Genomic DNA, 13,862 nt, shown 5'->3' on the forward strand with positions numbered 1-13,862 from the left:
GGAGCTCAATTCTACGGACGCACTATTCTACTGTTCTACTGTCATTTGTTCAACTGACTTAAGGTTTAAGCTTTGCTTTTTTAATGAAGCCAGATTCTATGTTGCTCAAGGGTGAACCGGAATGGTTAATTTACTATCGATCGGTGTGCCCTACCAGCAAATCCTAGGTCGGTGCCCATGTGACAAGCCCCGGTGACATTTCCATTCATACCATTTAATGTTTGATTCTCATAACTAGTATACTGGAGCACTATATGGTGGGTTGGTGTAGTTGGTGTGGTAGAGCGATTGGTTCAACAACTCAAATGATAAGTATCTACAAGCCAAACAACTTCGGTCTTGTGACATGTTTCTGCACAGTATTAATTTTGTCGATACTTTACAGTCAGATTTTTGTCGATACAGTTCCAGCTGATCATTGCATAATCCTACTTAACGGCACAGAGCCAGCGGAGGAATGGACCGACTCTAGGGTGGCTCAAATTAGTATGGGAAAAACTTTTTTCAAATTTTTTGATGGGCCGCTCTCTTATTCAGTTCTATTTGATGCCCTGATGCTCTGGACAAAATTTCAGCCAAATCGGTCAACGTTTGGGCGTTGCTAAACTCGTTGGAAGTTTATATGCAAAAATGTATGCAGAAACATCCAAAAACAGTGAATTGCAGTTGGACGGCACAACTTACGATGAAGAACTATGGTACTCATTCAGATCTTGAAGAATTTAATACAGAATGTTATGCTGAAAACCGCGAGAAGATTAGAGTTTGCCCGGCTAAGTTATTAGCTTTTCTCCGAAGTGGGGTTTAAGCAAATTTCGTTTCTTTTACCTTTGAAAAGAAATAAATTCATCCCTACAACACTCCAGTAAAATGCTAATATCTTTGCCTAATAAACTCTAATCTTCTCGCGGTTTTCAGCATAACATTCTGTATTTAATTCTACAAGAACTGAAAGAGTATCATGGTTCTTGATCGTCAATTGTGCCGTCCAACTGCAAATCAGTGTTTTTGGATGTTTCTGCATACATTTTTCCATATAAACTTCCAACGAGTTTAGCACCGCCCAAACGTTGACCGATTTGGCTGAAATTTTGTCCAGAGCATCAGGGCATCAAATAGAACTGAATAAGAGGGCGGCCCATAAAAAAAATTGAAAAAGTGTTTTTTGAGCCACCCTAACCGACACGGCTGATTATCTTGGCACTAGACAGCAAGCTGTACTGCTGCAGCAGGTCGACAAAACTGTTAACAAATGCAACAATATGCTAAAGTTGCTCTACTTTCTAATCAACCGCAAGTCGACCCTGTCTTGAAGAAACAAACTTACTGAGTTAGGAAATTTCTGTAGGTGGATTAGCTAATCAGGAAATTGGCGCTCAAATGCGACATCACGCCACGCAGTGCACCAATCAGGTGTTAGGACATACACATGTGCATAGTATGCACAATTAGACTATAAAACCAGTTTACCTGAATCTCTCAGGCTTCTTTTATCATTGTAACGTAAGTGAATAAAGTGTTGTGTAAACGCGAATGAGTTTTTAAAATCCAGAGACTAGACGAGAAATCCCTAACTGGTTTCAGAAGTGGGATACCGCGTATGAATAGTGTTGTTAAAACTAAGTGTTTAAAATGATTAGCCGAGGCAGGGATTCAGAAGCAGTCACGCTTTACATCAATCGAAGGTCATCGATAACGCTGCGACACCTAGCGAAATACCTAGATAACATTCCAGAGCCGCTTGGCTCCATCATTAGTAATTCTAAACCAAACAACCTAGAAGAAGCGCATCAAGTGGTTCTTTTGAACCAAAATGCGGAAACACGTGTTTAGCAACCTCATCCAAGTCATAACAATTCCGGCAAATTCTAAAACAAATCTTTCAAATACATTATTCTCAAAACGTTACAACAAACAGCTCAAATCAACCGCAGGCGAGCTCTTCGAAATTCAATGCCCCACAACCAAACACATTGCTTGAGCACAGTAGCGTAGCCAGAAAATGGGTCTGGGGGGGGTTTTCTGAACATTTTTTTTTTCGAAAAATAAATTTATTTAATTTATTTTAAATAAAAAATTTGTCTTTGGGGGGGGTTTTATGCCCAAAACCACCCCCGTGGCTACGCCACTGCTTGAGCATAAAAAGCCGCCCTACTATAATCCCAGGGCAGAGACCAACCATACGGAGGAAAACGACCCTATAAACAACCCTGAGGAAGAGGAAAGGAATGGAGAATCTGATGCATCGGAGAGCGACACAGAGTGCGACGAATTGAATTTTCAGGAGGTCAGGAGGAGAAAACGACAGACTTAAATTTTATTCCATATTTGAGGTCCCCCACTACGAAAGGCTACCTCAACTTTTTAATAGATACTAGGGCTAATAGGTCATATATTAATCCCGAACACGTTAAAAAATCTTCCAAAGCAAAATGCCCCTCAATCGTTCCAAATAAGAATGGGAAATTTCTCATTGATAAGGTAGTGCATGTACATTAGGGTGGCTCAAAAAACACTTTTTCAAATTTTTTGATGGGCCACCCTCTTATTCGGTTCTTTTAGATGCCCTGATACTCTGGACAAAATTTCAGCCAAATCGGTCAACGTTTGGGCGGTGCTAAACTCGTTAGAAGTTTATATGGAAAAATGTATGCAGAAACATCCAAAAACAGTGATTTGCAGTTGGAAGGCACAATTTACTATCAAGAACCATGATACTCATTCAGTTCTTGTAGAATTAAATACATAATGTTATGCTGAAAACCGCGAGAATAATACAATGACGAGCTCGGTGGTCTAGTGGCTACCGCTGTAGCATCCCTTACATCTTTCGCCTTATTCAAATCTGTTTCACATTAACATCTTGAAATTCAATCCTAGAGAACGAAGCCTTAAATTTATAGTTTACATTCCGTTCTCAGTAGGTCATAAAATTCCATTACAAGGTCGCCTCGAACCTTTCTCTTGTTTACACACTTTTGCCTGTTGAATAAGCACAACTGTTTTTAGCCTTCCGCATGGGCGCAGCTATGCTTACGCTGCAGGGTCATATGGTTGTAATTAAATTGTTTTTGGAAACATCGCTGGTGGCTTGAGTTTGGGCAAGCATGAGCAAGTAGCCTTTAAGATATATGGTAAGCGAAATACACGAGCAGTCGAGTACTGAAGCTGAAACAGAGAACGTGACATGTTATGCTATCATCCGAACTCCAAACTTTAGTTGGCATACCGTGACAGAGATCACTGAAAGTGTGAATAGTGATAGATTAACTTAGCCACTGAAAAGTGAAATCGAATCAAAGTCGCAAAAGTTGAACTACTATTGGTGAACAAACCTAAGTGGCAGTGCAGTGCACACACGGTGAAACGGATCGAGCAAGTGTTTGTTTCTTTGCCCAACGAAAATTGAACAATCGAAATGGGCTGGTTTAGTGACACATTTATCACCCACAATGAAGTAAGCACCACCGAAATACGTATCGTCGCTGGAACAGCAGTGATTCTGCTAGTAGTGCTGTTGGCGTACCTGTGCTTAAGAATGCATGGCAAATTCACAAACGCAAAAATACAAGATAGAGTGCAACGATAAATACGACTCAATAATTTGAGCGCTAGTAACGTGGTGTAATGCAGAAATTATGCACGAACATAAAAACTCTCAATGTCAAAAACTAAACTCTTTGTGTAACGTTAACGAAAACCAACGTACATATAGACAATAGTGCAGTGCGTTAAGTTCAATGAAGACGAGTATTAGACAAAAGTGAAGTGCTGTAGCCAAAGACGAGCTAAATTATTATCAACAACAAGAAACAGGCGAAGGAAGAGCCAATTATGAGTTAATACGCAACGACGAAGATTGAACAGGGATGTGCCAAAATATCATCAACAACAAGAAACAGGCGAAGGAAGAGCTGATTATGAACGACGAAGATTGGCCAAGGAAGAGTCAAATTGTCATCAACACCCGTGGATTTTGGAGATCGGTGCGCTATGACCCAGCGCTATAGACGACGTTGCTGATGATGTGCTGTACACTGCGAGCGGTAAATTAAGGTACTGTGAATCTTGAAATGTAAATAGTGGATCCAACCTTGAATTGATTACTAGATTATATACCCAAACTAAAAATCATGTGCGATTTCAAGTGTAATGGACATAATAGAATGTAATTTAGCTCAATTAAAAATTATTCAAACGAATTTTAGAAAAGCTCCTAATCGGAAATATCGCAGAAGTACACTACTGAATAAACTTGCGGAAGTTCAAACTCTTAGAAATAATATAAATAATGAATTAATCGCCATTGAAAACACTATTGCTATTGGAACATTTGATCAAATTAGAAAAATAGAAAGGTCGATAACTGGGGAATTGCAGCTTACTATTGAACAAAAATTAGCTAACCTGGGTGATAAACCTGATATAACATTAAAAGCTTAGGAAAACTTATTGTCATTAGTTATCGGTTAACCAAATCTGCAAAATGGCAACGCTTATAGAAACAGTCAAGACTGTAACTGCACTTTTGCCTACGTACGATGGCAGGCACACCTAGTAAACTGAGAAATTTTTGGACGCACTTGAAGTCGTCAAACAGATTGCCACAAAGCAGATCAATTACCGACGGTAATTAACATTGTTTTAACAAAATTGGAAGGGCGAGCAAGACATGCTTTCCCGGCAGCACCTGCAACTATTGATGCAATCATCACCAAACTAAAAGAGGTGTCGTCACCGATTCCTCCCGAGACTATCATTGCCAAATTGTCCTCTTGTAATCAGAGAAATAATATCGCTGCATACACTAAGGAAGTAGAAGAACTAACAATGCAACTTGAAGCGGCGTATATAACGAAAGAAATTCCTACGGCCGTAGCTCAATCAATGGCTACGAAAGAAGGAATTAAATACTTAACTGCGGGACTGAAAGACGAAAAACTTCCATCATTATTAAAGCGGGCCAGTTTAAATCAATTACAGAAGCAATTAACAAAACTCTTGAAGAGTCTCCTCAGAGCTCAAATGTGGTAACAGTACAGTATGCAAGAAGCCACCCTAGACAATATCAGTCTAGATGGCAAGCATCTGGAAATCAACAGTCCAATCGATACCATAATTCAAACTACCGTGGTGGACGCTATAATTATCGCACCCAAAATAATCAGCGCTACCATGATCGCCCACAAAATAGTGAAAACCGTGAAAATCGAGATGGCAGAAACGAAAATTTTAACACTCATCGGCGGTATGGTAATAATCAATCTCGTGGGAGCAGAGGTCGAGGTGGACCTCCTCCTCAACGAAACGTGTATGTTTCGGAAAACGGCAGAGGGCCTTCGGAAAATCCCCAAGCCGAGGCACGACAAAGCAACGGGAGACAACATTTCCAAACAGGGAGTAAATGTGTTTAACTGTGACTTAAATTACTCCAATTTCGTTCAACTTAGACTAGATATGTGTGAGAAACCTGTAAATTTAACTGTAGACACTGGTGCGGATGTGTCCATAATTAAAGAAAATTTGTTAAATGAATTCCAAAAATATATATTAAACAAAAGTGCACCATTAAAGGGTGACCGATGGGAAAATTGAAACTATCGGAAGCACGCCCACGAACATAATAATTGATAACACTTCCATACCACATAACTTCCAAGTTGTTACAAAACATTTCCCGATTCAAACAGATGGTATACTTGGAAGGATTTCTTAGCCAAGCATGGATGCAATATTTGTTTGAAAACTTGGCTTATAACATTTGAAATTGGTCGAAAAAGATTTGAAGTACCAATAGAAGATAAATTTAATGGTAATATAGTTATTCCTCCAAGGTGTCAAGTCATCAAAAGTTAAAATTATCCCACGTAAAGGAAGACAGTGTAATTCTGTCCAAGCAAATCAGACCAGGAGTGTTCTGCGCCAATACCATAGTTGGTCCTGAGGCACAATATGTAAAATTTGTAAATGTTAATAATAAAGCCGAAGTAATTCCACATAATTTTGACGTTTTGAAAATTGTACCAATCAGAAATTACTCCACATTACCGCTAGATAAACATGAAAATAATGACAACGATAGGGTTCAACAGTTAATGAATGAACTTAATTTACAAAGCTCATTGCCAGAAGTCAAGCGGAAGCTGGGAGACTTATGCGCAAAATTTAATGATATCTTCGCATTGAAAAATGACACACTAACAGCGAATAACTTTTATAAACAAAAATTCATTTGGAGAAAAGTAATCCAGTTTATATAAAAATTATAGATTACCGGAGGTTCACAGGCAAGAAATAAATAACCAAGTGAACAAAATGCTTCATGATAAAATTATTCAACCATCCATTTCACCTTTTAATTCACCAATTCTTTTGGTGCCCAAAAATCCAACACTGACGAAAAGAAATGGCGATTAGTCGTTGATTTTCGTCAGCTCAATAAACAAATAATACCGGATAAATTCCCACTTCCACGCATTGACGAAATCCTAGACCACATTGGACGAGCAAAATATTTTACTACTTTGGATTTAATGTCCGGGTTTCATCAAATTGAGCTCGACAATAAGTCAAAACGATATACAGCCTTCTCCAGTCCTGATGGACATTACGAGTTCAATCGCCTACCATTCGGATTGAACATATCACCTAACAGCTTCCAGAGGATGATGACGATTGCGCTCAGTGGACTACCACCAGAGTGCGCGTTTCTTTACATTGACGATATCATTGTCATGGGTTGTTCCGTCAGTCATCACCTTAAAAACCTGGAATGCGTGTTTACCAAACTACGAGAACATAACTTGAAACTTAATCCCTCGAAATGTGTCTTCTTTGCATCAGACGTTACGTATTTGGGTCATCATATTCTGAAAAAGGCATCCAACCAGATAGGTCGAAATTCTCCGCAATAGAAAATTATCCCACACCGAAAGATGCAGACGAAGTTCGTCGATTTGTCGCGTTCTGTAACTATTACAGACGATTTATTCAAAATTTTGCAGAGATTGCCTACCCTTTGAACAAACTATTACGGAAAAATGTAAAATTTGATTGGACCTCAGAATGCCAACTTGCATTCGATTCTCTGAAAAAGAAATTAGTATCACCTACCATACTACAATTTCCAAATTTTAAAGAACATTTTACCCTGATAACCGACGCTTCGAAAATTGCATGTGGTGCAGTCCTTACTCAAAAGTATGATAATATTGACTTACCAATTGCGTTTGCGAGCAAAGCATTCACAAAAGGTGAAGCCAATAAATCAACTATTGAGCAAGAGCTCACTGCAATTCACTGGGCTATTACTCATTTTCGTCCCTATCTTTACGGTCGTAAATTTACTGTGAAAACAGACCATAGGCCGTTAGTATATTTGTTTTCAATGAAAAACCCTTCTTCTAAATTAACCAGAATGAGAGTAGATCTCGAAGAGTTTGATTTCGATGTACAATATGTGCCTGGAAAGACAAACTTTGGAGCTGATGCTCTGTCTAGAATCAAAGTTGATACCGAAGTCTTGAAAGACATGTCTGTTCTTATGGTACAAACAAGAGCAGCAGCAAAGAAAAATGAAAATAATACCGATAATGACATACAAGTGAATTCCGGCAATGAAGAGACTGATCACCTCAACATCCGAGAGTCACTCAACTACTATGAAACATACAACCTTCCTAAATTAGTCATTGAGCGCTCAGCCACACGAGATGGCATTTTAATCAACATAATGGATAAAAGCTATAAAAGGGAGTTGACTCAAGCGTCAATCATCCACACAAAGCTATCCGAAGTAAATGAGAATCTAAGTAAAATCGTGAAACAAATTGAAGCAATTGCAAATAAGCTGAAGGTAAAGTTGTTAGCTCTAGCGTTGACTAACGAAATCTTCCGAATAACTGATATTCAAACTTTCAAGCAAGCTTGTAACAACGAATTGAAGAATTTAAACATCTTGATTTATCAACCACCACAGTTGGTTGTTAACAAAGATGAAATAGAAAACATAATTAAATCATATCATAATACGTGTATTGGAGGCCATGTTGGTTCAAACAGACTTTATCAAAAGTTAAGGTGCCAATACACATGGAAAAATATGAAGAAATCTATTTTTGATTTTGTCAAAACATGTTCAAGTTGTCAGAAAAACAAACACACAGTTAAAACAAACGAAAATTTTGTCCTAACACCCACACCGCATAAACCTTTCGATTCAATTGCCATGGATACAATTGGACCATTTACAAAATCTAATACAGGAAATAGGTATGCACTTACAATACAATGCGACCTATCCAAATATATTATCATCAAGGCAATACCAAATAAACAAGCAGAAACTTTAGCTAAAGCGTTTGTGGAAAGTTTCGTTTTGATATATGGAACACCTTCAATCATTAGAACGGATCAAGGTACCGAGTATAAAAACGAAATTTTTGACAAAATCGCTGAACTATTACATATGAAGCAATCTTTCTCAACACCTTACCACCCACAGACTATTGGAAGTCTTGAAAGGAATCACCGTTGCCTGAATGAATATATAAGACAGTTTGTCAATGAATCACATAGTGATTGGGATGAATGGTTACCTTATTATTCATTTTGCTACAACACGACTCCACGTCCAGATTTTCAATACACTCCATTTATTTGAAACTAATTTTCGGTCATCAAGCAGTTCTTCCTCAAAATCTAATTGATCCAAAAGCAATAGAACCAATTTATAATTTAGATCAGTATCAGTTTGAACTTAAACAAAAATTGCAAGCAGCTAGAATTAAAACCAAATATTTAATAGAAAAGGAGAAAATAAACGAATTCAAAAGCAAGGCATGAATAGTAACCCCATCGAAATTCAAGTAAATGATAAGGTAATGATTACAAATGAAAACCGAAATAAATTAGATGCAGTTTACAAAGGACCATATACAGTGGTTCAAATAAATCATCCAAACGTTAAAATCAAAAATGAAAAATCAGATATACAAGAAGTTCATAAAAATAGATTAATTAAACTTCACTAAAAATAATATCAAAACAGGAAAAAATGTTAAAAAAAAATATAATAGTTATAGCAATGTTATCTCAAATTCAAGCCAGCAACTTTTATCGGAACGCTCTGGGCATTCCTTCTCAAAGGGGGATGGTGTAGCATCCCTTACATCTTTCGCCTTATTCAAATCTGTTTCACATTAACATCTTGAAATTCAATCCTAGAGAACGAAGCCTTAAATTTATAGTTTACATTCCGTTCTCAGTAGGTCATAAAATTCCATTACAAGGTCGCCTCGAACCTTTCTCTTGTTTACACACTTTTGCCTGTTGAATAAGCACAACTGTTTTTAGCCTTCCGCATGGGCGCAGCTATGCTTACGCTGCAGGGTCATATGGTTGTAATTAAATTGTTTTTGGAAACATCGCTGGTGGCTTGAGTTTGGGCAAGCATGAGCAAGTAGCCCTTAAGATATATGGTAAGCGAAATACACGAGCAGTCGAGTACTGAAGCTGAAACAGAGAACGTGACATGTTATGCTATCATCCGAACTCCAAACTTTAGTCCGCTTCTGCCTTATAAGCAGGAAGTCGTGGGTTCAGTTCCAGGTTCGTCCCTTTCCTACTTTATATTTCTATTTTAGTTCGTTCTGTGTTTCACGTTCTACCAAAACGACTCCTACTGTTTTAACCTTCCATACTAACAATTCCAAAATACCTCCCGTGGCACCTATGAGAGGTCGTAGAGTTCTCTGCATCTTTCTTAAGTAGGTGTCCAACTAACCATCCTCCCTCTTCCCCAGCATTCGCAAGGACGTGGCCAGGACAGATCCGGGCTATTGGAGAGTGCATTGCTTCCATCTAAGAGATAGTGATTAGTCCCAAATCAATATCTGTGGTAACGGATGAAAGTGATGCTACTCTCATTCAATAATCCAGGCTTGTACCACCTACGAATTTGTGCGAATTGCTCAATGCTAATGCTAATGCTAATGCTAATGTTGTATTAAAATAATACAAATCTGTATTATTTCAATACAACAATTGTATTAGAATCTTCCGAAATTGTATATGCCCAATTATTATACAGTTTCTGTAAGGTTGTTATGCAGAACTTATTAAAATCTGTCATCCGCTGGTTGGGTGCAGTATTTCGCTAAAACCTACACACTCAGTTTTTATTTCTGCAGCTCGGCAAAAATCCGCACAGCCGTGCGCCAGCAAAATAAATAACTGATATTCCGGCAAAAATAGCGTTTGTTAGCTGATTTTCGGTAAATTATTTGCTGATTATCAGCAATTTTGACAGAAATCTCGGCAAAAAACATGTTTGCTGGGGCACGGCTGTGCGATTCTCAGTAAAAGTTCAACATTTTGCTGAGATCCCGGTAAAAAAAATTAAGTGTATAGTTTATATTCCGCCAAAGAACACCAAACTTCTGTTCATTTATCTTATAAAAAACAAGACGTGAAAGCCAATATAAAACCGTTTGAAATCGAAAACATTTTTTTAAATCCTGGACCCTGGTCAAGAACAAGAGGAAACCGAAGACGTCAAGGGCCGAAAATAAGGCCCCGGCGAATGAGCGTAGCAAGAAGTCTAGGGTAGGCGCCAATCGCTCCAGGGGCGATGCCCTAGTCATCAAGACGGACGAGGCTAAGTACTCGGACGTCTTGAAGGCGATGAGGAGTGACGTCAAGCTTGGTAAACTCGGCGCCGACGTACGTCGAATAAGACGTACCCGGATGGGCGAGATGATCCTCGAGCTGAAGCGGGGCGTCTCGCAAAAGGGCGCCGCCTACAAGAAGTTGGCGGAGGAAGTCCTAGGCGAGACGGTCAAGGGCACTCACGACGGAGGTGAATCTAAGGGTTAAAGACCTGGACGAGATCACCGAAGTCGAAAAACTCGTCACGGCACTGCGGCGACAGTGTGAAGTGGAGACGCCCACCCAACCCGTGAGCAACTTGACGTCTCCAGTACATTGTCAGTGTACCCCGAAAAATTGGTTCAGGTGGTTCTGTCAAACTTACTTATATCGCGAGCATTTCTCGATTATGGCGTAAAAGGTTAAAGAAAAACCTAATTTTGTTTTTATTTTTTATTATAACACAATTGCATTACTCATTAGTTATTTGGGTATAGGCTCGTATATATTCAAGCATTACGGGGCTGGGTGCTTAAAATATAGATAAAACTACAACGTGGTTTGTTGCTGGATTATTCGAAACAAGTATTTATAGGGGTACAGAGGGGTACCAACCCGAGAACAACTTGACATCTGTAGTACGATACCAACTGTACCCCGAGATTTTGGTTCAATAAGTTTAATGGTTCTGGTTCTGTCAAATTTGTGATTTTCTGAATAATTTTATGAAAAAAAGCGAAAAGGAAGGTAATGTCCAGTACTAAATACCGTGACAAAAATCAATCCAAACTAGAAATAATATTAAGAAAGAGGCGGTAGCTGATGACTCTAAGATGACCGACTGAAGGTTGAAGGAGCGATTGCCAAAACAAATCAAATGGCGGAAATTTTACCGACGGTTCATCTTCATCGGTAGCGCTTAAATGTCGTATAACTTGGAAATTTATAAGGATTTCGCAGATAGAATATGTTATGTGAAGTATTAATGGGTAAACTGGGCTGGAAATACAGAGGAGGAAAGTAACGTTATTAGATAAATGGGCACGGGAGATGTTGCTTTTGAAATCTTATATATAAAAATGAAATGGTCTGTGTTCGTATCCGCATAACTCAAAAATGGCTGAATGGATTTTTTTCATTTCTTCAGCAGAAACATTCGTTATAGTTTCCGACGGGTTTATATGATATTTCCTAATGCGAAAATTACAAGTAAAGCTGAGCAAACCGTGAATAACTAAAATTGTGTTTCCTATGCGAATTTTGCATGGGCAGTTCGGAACGCACATTCTCGCCTACTGTGCAGGACAACGTCTGCCGGGTCGACTAGTAGCTTATAAAAATATAATGCAAAATGGGTCATTCATCCTTATTATTTTTAATTTATAATAAACCCCCGCGAAATATTTCTCTAGTTAATCCGATTGTCAAATCCATACAAATGAACCAAAATAAACCCACAGCCATTTGAAAACAGACAAGATAATATATTTAAATGAGTGTTTGTACTTTTTATTCTGTAAAAATCTGAATTAGCCGGACTAACGAGAGGCTGTCTTTGAGGTAAAAGTAACCTTACACCTTGGGAAAGTTTCGCCAGATTTTGGTCCCCTTGTCCCGTGTATTTTGAATGGAGCCGGGATTGTGATTATCTGCGCTCAATTTCGAATAATTCGTGCCCAACATCGTGGAATATGTAAAACAAGCGAAAAAACGCGAACCAAATTCCCGAGGTGTGAGGCTATCGTAATATGAAATTTTTGGTTGGAAAGTTTCTCGACTTCCCTCACGCAAAAAGATGGTGCAGTTGAAATTATTGTACCGAGGGTTAATTTAAGAATATGAACCGACGATTTTCTGCAGTCAACAAACCCGTTAAACCTTAAATCATTACGCGCAGTGAAAATTAACTGTGGGGGTTATTTGTTTAATTAAAACGGCACATCGATTTAAATATGTACTCTACAAAACTATCCTTCGTTACGAAAATAATAACGTTTTGTTCTGATCCAAATGTGAACCATTACGTGTGTTTTAAAAAGAAACTACCTAGTCATGATAGTAGTATCAAATCAACCGCAAGTTCCTTTGTTCTCACATCTTCTCATTTTATGATAATCAAGTTATGAAGCTGTATGATAAAGAATAATCATTTATACAGCTAATAAATTTCACTTCTTAGATTCAACTATTAAAACTGCATAGATCAGTGGGAATTCGTTGTCTAAAATTAAATGGGCGATATATAAAACAAATTTCTTGTTCCAAAGCGACAAATTTCAACATTTTAAGCATTGGAAGTTTTTTTTCAGAAACTTTTCATTAATTGCAATTACCCAATTCACCCCATCCATATGACGCTCCTGTCCGGTGTTTGTTGACAACAAATGACGAAACAAAAAAACATGGTTTCTACGGAGGAAAAGTGTGGCGGCAGTGTAGGATGACCCATTGTTTATGTTTCGAAGCGCCATCTGCGATTTGCAAGTGGGTACGCGAAACTAACGCCAAATGTCAAGTTGTGGGGGGGTTGCGCCCACCGCAGCCGTTCGGCTACGGAAAGGTCTGGCAGGGACGCAGGTAGCATTGGTTCGGCTATCTTCAGCGGACGCCACCAAGGTAGTCAAGTTAGGGAGCGTCAAGGTGGGATGGTCGGTGTGCCCTGTGGGCATATACGAGCAACCCGAAGTTTGCTTCAAGTGCCTGGAACCGGGGCACAAGGAATGGAACTGCAAAGGCCCTTACAGAAGCAAGCTCTGCCGACGCTGCGGATTGGAGGGGCATAAAGCACAATGTTGCACAAACCCTCCCAATTGTTTGATTTGTTCCAGCAAAGCTGTGAACAGCAAGCACTCCATGGGGAGTTCGAAGTGCCCGGCGTTTAAGCGTGCTTCAGAAGTATCTACACCGGTTCGGACACTCGGCCTCACCCGACTGTCTAGTGTGCGCAGGTTTAGAGGAAACGGCGGAACACGTGTTGTTCGTATGCCCGTGTTTCGCACAATGCGTGACCACATGCTTGCCACATGTGGTCTGAACACTACCCCGGACTAGAGATGTCGTAAAATCCCGATTAATCGATTAGTTACTAATCGATTACTCTTGATTCTTGTCGATTATTGAATCGATTAATCATTGTGTAGTAATCGATTCAAAATTAATCGATTATCACAACGATGAATCGATTAATCGAAATAATCAATTAATTTTCGACATCC

Source organism: Armigeres subalbatus, chromosome 2 (assembly GCF_024139115.2).
Source record: "Armigeres subalbatus isolate Guangzhou_Male chromosome 2, GZ_Asu_2, whole genome shotgun sequence".
Classification (NCBI taxonomy): Eukaryota; Metazoa; Arthropoda; class Insecta; order Diptera; family Culicidae; genus Armigeres; species Armigeres subalbatus.